Raw genomic sequence first — 7,733 nt, forward strand, 5'->3', positions numbered from 1 at the left:
CACACACACACACACACACACACACACACACACACACGAAGAGACTTGAACAAACACTGGCATGGTATCTAGCAGCTTAAGGCCACATCCCTAGGATGACTCTAGCACCCCTTAAGATGCCTGCCTGCTTTTTTGAGAAAGCTCAGTGAATTCAGGGGAATTCACCGTTTGCTCCAGCCCAAACTGGTAAAAGGCAGGCAGGCCACTGAATTCTCTCATACAGCAGTGACTTTGGAAAACTTTAATTATAAATCCTTTCTCTGACCCTTTGAGCCATAAATCTTCTAACACTTAGACCTGTCTTTTCAAGGACCCGAGAGCTGTCTGTTTGCAATGCAAACATTCAACAGGATAAGGTCACTCTCTGCTGCGGTCTGGTGCTCACCTTGCTCAAACTTATCTCCTTGCCTTTTGTAATAAACATATGAGAAGTGTGTTTCTTCTCTGGATAAGCGCCATTGAACAAACCCGGAGGTTCTAGTCACATGGACCAACTCCCTTTACAATGCCCAGTGCCTTTCCTTTAGCACCTCCCAGCCTTTAAAAGGGCTCCAGCCTTTGGTGTCAGCCAAGTTGAGTTCAGTTCATGCAGGACTTTCTTTTCCTGTTGCAACTATTATTATTGAATAACGTCTACCCTTACTGCTTTAACTAGTCTAGCTTCGTTTACCCTTGACAGTCAGAGTGTTGTTTGCCTTCAGCTTCTCCTGACCTCCACGTGCTCTTGGCTTGTTCTCATTCCTCCCTCGTTTGCATTTCTTTTTCATGGAATCCTGGAAGTGCAATGGTGAGACTCTCCTGACCAAGACCAAACCTTGTTCACAGTGAAGCACAGCGGAGGGTGTGTGTTGCGCTGTGGCTAGGTGTTGTCATTAGCATATTATCTGATTTCTTTCTGAAAGATTGACTCAGCTGTTAGGTAAGACTTAATAAAAATTCATTTTCTCTAGGCTTTTTTCTTTCTCCTTACCTCAACCTTTTCGGTTCTTCCTGGTTATTCTTTTTGCCTCAGGGCACACCCAGAACATTACATTGGGGGTTTCTTTTCTTCTTTTTTTTTTTTTTTTAAGATTTTATTTATTTATTTGTCAGACAGAGAGAGTGGGGGAGCACAAGCAAGGGGGAGCGGCAGGCAGAGGGAGAAGCAGGCTCCCCGCTGAGCTGGGAGCCCGACTGGGGCTCTACCCCAGTACACTGGGATCATGACCTGAGCTGAAGACAGACACTTAACCGACGGAGCCACCCAGGCGCCCCTACATTGGGGGTTTTCAATGATATTTGACGTATGAAATAAAATGCAAACCTTCTGAGCTCTAACTGTCCCCTTTCCACGGTGGCTCGGGAGAACCAAAGGAAGGCTCAGCGTAGGAACTTCCAGGACACTGCTCCGCTTGCGATTCCGGGTGGAGGCTAATATTGTCGGTTGAGGACAGACGTGATTGGGTTTCTTGCTGAGTGCTTCGTGAGAACCAGTGTGGGAGTGGGATGACTTGCCTGGATGTCTTGCCAGCCCTGGTGCGGCTCTTTGTGGGAGGGACAGCCGGTGTGACCACTAAGAAGCTGGAGGGCTTAGGTGAATATCCAGCCACCCGTTTGTAATTCAAGTTCATGACTGTGGATCTACCGGACTTCCCTGTCCATGCTTATATGCTCCTATGTGGCTGTGGTTGTTAAGGACAAGCTACCAGAAAGGCATCTTTGCCAGACCAGTGAAACAGAGACTGAAGAGTAAAACACCAATGACAAACCCCAAACTCCCAAGTGGACAACATTCTTCATCCCCAAACCATAGGTACCTCCAGGAAATCCTGTAGGATGTTAAAAAAAAAAAAAAGTGTAAACACCCAGTAAATATTTATGCTGCAGGTGCTGTGTTAAACACTTTATAAACATTATCTCATTTAATCCCCTCAAGCTCCTCTGTGGTCGATTCCATTACTACCGCTATTTATGAAGAAAATGTAACTGAGAGGAGGTTAAGTGATTTGCTAAAGGTCAAACGCCTACCAAGTGGCTGAGCAAGGACTTGAACTCACGATCTGTCTCTACCTCTCTGATTTTACATCCTTACCAGGTGATCTCTTGGTCACACCACTGGGCTTCTAGCTCTTGTTACAAAAGCCAAGCACATTCTGCTTTGACCCCTGAGCACATGGTGCTCCGTCCACCCGGGACTCCCCTGCCCAGGTAACACATGGGCTATTTGCTCCTTCCACCCAGGTCTTGGTTGACTAGCACTCTTGAAGACTTCTAACTCTCCTATCTACAATGTTATCACTCCCTCCCCCCTTGGCAATCTTATCTCCAAATCCTGCCTTATTTCTCCCTCTAGCGATTATTTTTTTTTGGCCTGGACCACTGCCCTGAAGTCTAGGCTGTGATGACCAATTGCCAACTTGACATCTCCACCTGGCTATCTACTGGTTTCCTCAAACTCACCAGAGCCATATCCAAAAGGGAGCTCCGATCCGCCCCCCACCTTCCCCCCAATCTGTTGTATTCCTCATTTCAATGAATGGCAACGCTCTTCTTCCAATCCCCGAGGGCAAAACCTCTGAGTCACTTTTCAGGTCTTTCCTTTCCTCACCCCTCCTGCCCAATCTGTCAGCAAATCCTGTGCTCTATCCTCAAGGTAATCCTGGCTCCAACCACCTCTCCCCACCTCTAGGCTCCCTCCTGGCCTAATCACCGTTGCTTCCCACCCGGATTAGTGCAATCATCTCTTCACTGAGCTAAACTGCTTCTGCTCTGGGCCTTTTCAGTTTGCTTTCCACACAGCAGCCAAATCGATCCTCTTAAAATATTAGACCATGTCTCCTGCTTTACTCTCTTCAAAGAGATTTCACAGTTTTATGCTTATCTTCTATGCTAATGGTTTTCAAACCCACTATTTCAAGTTCCACACATGACGTGAGGAGGCCTGGTCCTTGAGAACGAAGTCAAAAAACTCGTGCCAGGTGTCAGCACAGAAGGGTGCAGCCAATAAAGGTTGGTTCCTTGTCTCTTCTCAGGACAAAGGAAAGGCACACATCAGGAAAGGCTGGGGTACAGATGGAGGAGGCGGGGACCGAGGAGGGGGTGGTTCTGTGACCCGCTGAACAGCTGCATTTTGTTTTATGGCTGCTCGGTAGGCTTCCCCTCATTTGCATTGACCTCGAAAACATGGAACTAAAAATCGGTCTCCGGCCACCCCAGTCCCCCTCAGGTGCTTCTATCTCCTTCCTGTTCACTGTAAGAACAGGTGCACTTCCTCCCTGGAAAGGATTCTCAGCTGAGGGAGCCACACGTGCATTTTTTGGGCATGTCCTTTTTGAATGTTTCAGTGGGAGGAGACGTCCAGCTACTCCCCTTGCCAGCTCCGTGATGCACGTCACATCCCTTTCTCCTTTTGGCAAAAATGGGATTCTCATCTGTAGAATGGGTACATTATTTGCTGTCTGGTACCGTGCGTTTCAAATGAAGATATTAGATGTGTATAGCTTTCATTTGTAATAGACTAAAAGTTTATATAATAAAAGAGAAAAGAAGTTGCTGGAAACTGGGGGTGGAGGAAACAGGGAGAAGTCTGTGAAGGGGGACAAACTTTCAGCTATCAGATGAATAAGGTCTGCAAAGGTCTAATGTGAAGCATGGTATCTATAGTTGGATAATACCGTTATTGTATAATTGAAATTTGCCAAGAGAGTAGAACTTAAAAGTTTTCACCAAGAAAAGAAAAAGGTAAGCATGTGAGGAGATGCACATGTTAACGTGTTAAGTAACTGCATGGGACAAATCGTTTTATGATGTATACATATATCAAATCACCACTTTACACTTTAAATATCTTATAATTTTATGTCAGTTATGCCTCAATAAAGCTGGATTTTAAAAATAAAATAAGAAAATACAGCACTTACAATCTATTTTTTAAATACATTTTATTAGGGAGAGAGAGGGCGCGTAAGCCCCAGCAGAGGGAGAGGGAGAAGCAGACTCCCTGCTGAGCAGGGAGCCCTATTCGGGGTTGGATCCCAGGATCCGGGGATCATGACCTGAGCCAAAGGCAGACACCACCTAGGCGTCCCAGCACTTACTATTAGATCCTTCTACAGTAGGTAACCAGGCTTATCTCACAAAAAGAAGCATAGGGCTCCCGGAGTAACAACTTGCATTGTTCCCTTCCACCGCAACCCCTCCCAAGAGCATTTATTGAAATTGGAGACTTTTCTCCAAGACTTTTAGGACCTTTACAGAGAAGAAGAGAATAGATGTTTTTCCAGCTTGAGACCTGTTCTGAACTTTCCTTTTATAGCTCAATAATACTTCCATTAATTTTTAATTTTCAATCTGATTTTTAAAATATTTGTTTTTCAGGGGCGTCTGGGTGGCACAGCGGTTGAGCGTCTGCCTTTGGCTCAGGGCGTGATCCCGGCGTTGTGGGATCGAGCCCCACATCAGGCTCCTCTGCTATGAGCCTGCTTCTTCCTCTCCCACTCCCCCTGCTTGTGTTCCCTCTCTCGCTGGCTGTCTCTATCTCTGTCGAATAAATAAAAATAAAAAAAAAATTCTTTAAAAAAAAAATTTGTTTTTCAGAGAGATCAATGGGGCACATCATTATCCTCTCACTTTATCTTTGGGCCACCAGAGGAGAGATCGCCTTTACTCTCTTCATACTTCGCCTGGTTTTCCACCATCAAATGGCAGCACCCAGGGAGGCCTTTGCCAGATCCTCACTTGCTTTGACTTTCCTGTAGCATTTGGGGCCATTTCTTTTTTTAAAAGATTTTATTGATTGATTGATGATTGATTGCTCTAAGTAACAGAACCCATGGCTATTCTCATGGCAAAGCTGAAAGAGGACATTTCCTGCTTCACGCTGCTTTTTGTTGGAGGCCTGGGGGAAGGAGAAAGCAGGAGCCTTTTACTCTCTTCATACTTTGCCTGGTTTTATATTTATATATAAAATATTTACATATGAAATATTTATATATATATATATATTATGTCCATGGCATAAAAAGGAAACCCTGTTCTAAGAGATTAGAGCAAAAAGCCTGAAGGAAAGTGGGTCTCTGAAGGAGTTTATAGAGCATACCCTGATATCTTAGACTGCTCACCTCCTATTACTTAAGAGAAACACCTATCTTGCTTAAACCACTATATTTTTGAGTCTCTTTGTTACAGAAGCTTAGCCTTTACTCTCACTGAACTTACTAAAGTATCTTGCATGAGTGACAATGAATCCTCAAGGTAATGACAGTCAAAATGGAAAGAAAAGAAAAATAAACTTTTAGGAAGTGGAATTTACAAGAGCAAGCGATCTATTTGCTGTTTGAATGAATTAGAAGGTTAGGCCCCCAGGCTTCTAGTGTGGGTGACTGGGTAGAATTGGTATATACTGTTAATCAAGGTAGGGGTTATGGAAAGAGAAGCATGTCTGATTTGAGACAGTGAATTAGGTTTTAGAAATGTTGGATTAGAGAAGTCTGTAATACATAGAGAAAGGGGTGTAACAGACAGTCAGAATTGCATCTGGAAACTGAGAGGAATCTGGGCCAGGCTAAAGAGAAATCTTGAGTATAACTGGCATATAGATGGTATCTGAAACTAAAGGTATAGAAGAAATGAAGTAGGGAGCATATATAAAGTAAGAAGAGCTTAGGACTGGCCCCAGGAGAATACTAACATTTAAGATAGAGTGGAAGAAAAGTACATTTAAGTCAATCAGCTAAAGAGAACAAAGGTATCATTTCTTATTTATATAGCACAATGTTCATTTGTGAACAAAAGAACTATTTCAGAAGTTTTATTCAAGCATACCAAAATTCTATTAATGAAAAGTACCAACCCAGAGCAGGAATATAAAATAGTAAAAATTTCTTCCGGGCTTTCTTAGTATAGATTCTTAGTATATATTTTTGTTGCTTTTTTGCCTTTTTTTGTTTTTTTCCCTAGCAAAACTTGCTATGAGAAAACCATGTAAAATTCACCAAAATAAATGTAGTTTTATTAAGTATAAATGACTACAAACTTAAAAAATCTTTTTTTTATGGAGGATCTATTTTAAGGAAATAAGTAAAGATGAGCTAAAGGAATGAAGCTCTAAGGATGAAATTTCAGGTATTATTTGGGGATATAGTTTTAGGATGGGAAATTAAAACTCCAACCCAAGAAAACTCTACTCAAGAAGATGCAGCACTAGTAATTTAAGATGAAAAATTGCACACATTTTAAATATACTTTAGCTATGCATTTTCCCATCATTTGTGTTAACATTAAAAAAATTATTTCCTTATGAAATCTCCATTCTGATTTTGCTTACTTTAATCTATAGTTAATAACAGCTTAACATAATATATGGTCTTAGCTCAGCCCAGGATACCAAGTACAATTTTACTTCCTTTTGTCCTAAGTATATATCTTTCAGACTTCAAAAATAGACTTTCTGGTCTAGTGATTTAATAATTAAATTCCCGTTTGCCCTCTATTCAAACCATTCAGGATTTTAAAGACCTCTTTCCTCTAAGCATGTCTCAGTACAAATTGAAAACTTTTACATTTTCTTAATCTTTTTTTTTTTTAATATTTTATTTATTTATTTGACAGAGAGAGAGACAGCCAGTGAGAGAGGGAACACAAACAGGGGGAGTGGGAGAGGAAAGCAGGCTCCCAGCAGAGCAGGGAGCCTGATGCGGGACTTGATCCCAGGACCCTGCCATCACGCCCTGAGCTGAAGGCAGACACTTAATGACTGAGCCACCCAGGTGCCTCTCTTAGTTAATCTTTATATAGGAGACTATTATTTTAATTGTTTTTCTGTGGGCAAATATATCTTCCTTTTCTTATGGCAAATACAACTAACAATAGTATAGAAGGAAAGGAAATTATTTTTTATTTTGTTTCTGTAACTTTCTGTATTATGTTGACCACTGCAAAAAATCATGCTGAGAATTTTCAAGAGTTAATTTTTTTCCCTCATGATAACACTAATATATTAAAAGGTATAGTTTGGATTATTTGCCTTAAAATGTACTTTTGCCACTGTGCACCAGGAAGTTCACCTACTCCATTTCTGCTCATTGACAGCCTCCAAAATCTCTCTACAGTTTACCCCTCTAGCTTAACATTCCTTTACCTGCTAAAATGTTAAAATCTTGGGGATTTCAAATGTACTATCTTCTACAACATTTCTGAAAAACAAGACAGATTCTTGTATAAAACCTTGGAAACCCTGTTTTCTGTCTTTAAGTCAGTTCCAAAGTCTGACAAAAATTTTTTTAGTTTCTGCTTATTAATGAAGTTAGAATCAAGGGGAAAAAAAGCTCATATACAACAGTTTTAAACTTTATTATCAATACAGAGTACACAAACTAATTTTCAAAGGTACATTTTTTGTTCCAAGATATATTCACATTAGCCAGATTTTATTTATTTAAAAAAAAAAGCAGACACACCATTCTACATCTTTTCCATCTACATGTTTATAGTGTTATAAAGTCATCAATTTTTTATGATCAGATCTAGAATCTGTGCTTATAACAGGTATATGATAACATAAACTATACACAGTAATATCTGAGCTGTCTTAATAGAGATGTTGTAGAAGAAAGTTTACTTCTGCCCATAAATATGATGACATCTCCTGATAAGCTTTTAAGAAATTATTTGTCATATCATATGATTTTAAAAGATGAGAAGACAGTTATATTAAAAGAATAGCATTTAAAAAGAATATACTTACATTTCTTAGA

The sequence above is a fragment of the Ailuropoda melanoleuca genome, chromosome 5, assembly GCF_002007445.2.
Source record: "Ailuropoda melanoleuca isolate Jingjing chromosome 5, ASM200744v2, whole genome shotgun sequence".
Classification (NCBI taxonomy): Eukaryota; Metazoa; Chordata; class Mammalia; order Carnivora; family Ursidae; genus Ailuropoda; species Ailuropoda melanoleuca.